The sequence below is a fragment of the Aedes aegypti genome, chromosome 1 (assembly GCF_002204515.2).
Source record: "Aedes aegypti strain LVP_AGWG chromosome 1, AaegL5.0 Primary Assembly, whole genome shotgun sequence".
Lineage (NCBI taxonomy): Eukaryota > Metazoa > Arthropoda > Insecta > Diptera > Culicidae > Aedes > Aedes aegypti.
In genome coordinates this window covers 267,109,968-267,112,419 of record NC_035107.1, presented here as the reverse complement: position 1 = coordinate 267,112,419, position 2,452 = coordinate 267,109,968, and positions in this window count along the sequence as shown.

Below are 2,452 nucleotides of genomic sequence, written 5' to 3'. Positions count from 1 at the left end.
TCGTTTTCGAGCGGAAGTCATCCTCCTGTGCCACAGAGACGCGTAAAAAATGCTTCTTCCCTCCCCCATTTTAGAAGCATTCAGTCAGTCAGTTAGCAAGCGGCCGTTAACACGTGTCAATGGTTTATTAGCTTACGCTTAGATGGAAAGATTTAGCACTCTCTTATCCCGTGGCCCAGCCGACTGCTTCGAAACCCACGCGTTTGACTTTTGCATTTATGCGTGCTGGAAAACTGAAGCGCAGGGTCGAGTAGCACCAAGAAGTCGAAAGAGGGTGAGATTTATAGGAATAAATGAACATCACTGCTAGCCTGATTGTTGGGCTGCCGGTTGATGATGAGGCGGATGATGCATCAAAATCGGATTTATTTTACATATGTTTCGAATATCCTCGTGGGAGAGCGTAGTCGCAGCGACAGAACGACTTGCGTTTGTGATTCGAGGGTGTCTCCAATTTAAGCAATTAGAAGTCTCTATTCTCTTCTCTTTGACTGTCTTGCAAAACTGCAATTCCAGGAGGTTCATATTTAGAACAGATATCATATAAATATTATTTTTTTCGAAACCAAGCAGATCGTTTGGCTACAATCACGGTTCATCCTGAGCAAAACCAGAGATTTGACACAACAATTACATTATGACAAAATGCATCGCATCGGATGCGTCGTCGTGATGCCATACTAATTAGCCCACACGCAGTCAGCGGCAGCGACTAAGTCCTCCATCGCCAGCCAGTAAGCTACTACCGTGCGTCGTGCATTCGTAAAACTTCCTCTCCAAACCGGGCATTCCAAGCCCAAAACTGTAGGCCGAGGAGGTAAGATAACCAACCAAACGACGATTCGACTGCGCTAAGTGAGCCATCAACCCTCATCCGCATGAAAAATTTTCCCGCCGCCGAACCACTAATTAACAGTCAGACAGCATGTTTGACGCGTACTTTTCGCTGTTTCTCCCTCCTTCAAGTGGAGACTGCGCTGGGCTAAGACGCATTGCAGCAGACGCAGAGTGCATTCGAAGACGACGCAAATGTTGACACCGAAGCAAATGAGGTTGAAAATTTTAATTGTTCGCCAGAAAACTAAATGCCACTAAGGACCTCCCATTATTCGTCGACGAGTTGGCGGTAAGCAGTTTAGTACGGGGTCGTCGGTTGATGAAGCGGAACAGCTCGCATGCCTCATTTGGTGCGATTGGTTCTGGTTGGCGCCTCTCGCGATTGAGCGTTTCCGTTCCGTTCGACGAAGTTATCGACGACGAAATGTTCCAGAGGTTTGCGTTAAATTCATTTGTTTGGTTATCAGGTTAGAATAAACGCATAATCTGTCTTCATTGAGTCGTAGAATGTAGAAGATCTTTGGGGTTGTCGAACTTATAAGCAATGCAAAAGGATGTGACTGAGGTGTGACTTGAATATTTTTGATGAATTAGACTCGATAAAGAAACCTTTAAGGGCAATCAAATTGTGATAAGTACTCGAGAACTCACACTTCTTGTCCTTCAACTAAAATCGATAGATAGTTCTTCAATGAAGTAAAAATATCTAGCATCAAAGCCTCTTTCTTAAACCTTTCAGGATGGATGGGTCATATTGGTACTGCTGATATATTTGACAATATTAAATCAAGAACAATGTTTGACATGAAGGCTTGATTGTAAAATTAAAAAACTTTAATTTTCCAACATACATTGTTAGAATAATTCAAAGTTATCTGTCAAATCGTACACTTCCGGTTAATTATCAGAACTCCAGGTCTTAAAGACTTCCTGTAAGAGCCGGTGTTCCTCAAGGCAGCATTTTGGGGCCAATATTATACACTTTTTTACATCTGACTTACATGAGTTACCTCAGGGATGTCAAAAATCTTTGTTTGCGGATGACACAGGCCTCTTCGCTAAAGGATGAAGCCTACGTGTCATCTGTAGTCGATTGCAAAAAAGTTTGGATATTTTTGCTTCATACTTGCAAAAATGGAAGGTTTCTACTAATGCTTCCAAAACTCAACTAATAACATTCCCACATAAACCAAAAGCTCTTTATTTGAAACCTTCAAGAAGACATGTTGTCACGATGAGAGGGGTTCCGATAAATTGGTCAGATGAAGTTATGTATCTAGGGCGCATGCTAGATAAGAATTCAACTTTCAAAAATCACATTGAGGGCCTTCAAGCCAAATGTAATAAATGTCCCTATCCCCTTATTAATAGAAAATCAAAACTTTGTCTTAAGAACAAGCTTTTGATATTCAAACAAATTTTCAGGCCAGCCATGTTGTATGCTGTACCAATATGAACTAGCTGTTGTAATACCAGGAAGAAAGCTCTGCAGAAAATTCAAAACAAAATTTTGGAAATGATTCTGAAGCTTCCTTCCTGGTAAAGTACCAATGAGTTGCATTGAATATCAAATGTTGAAATATTGAAACAAATGTCAAATAAAATAATAATAATT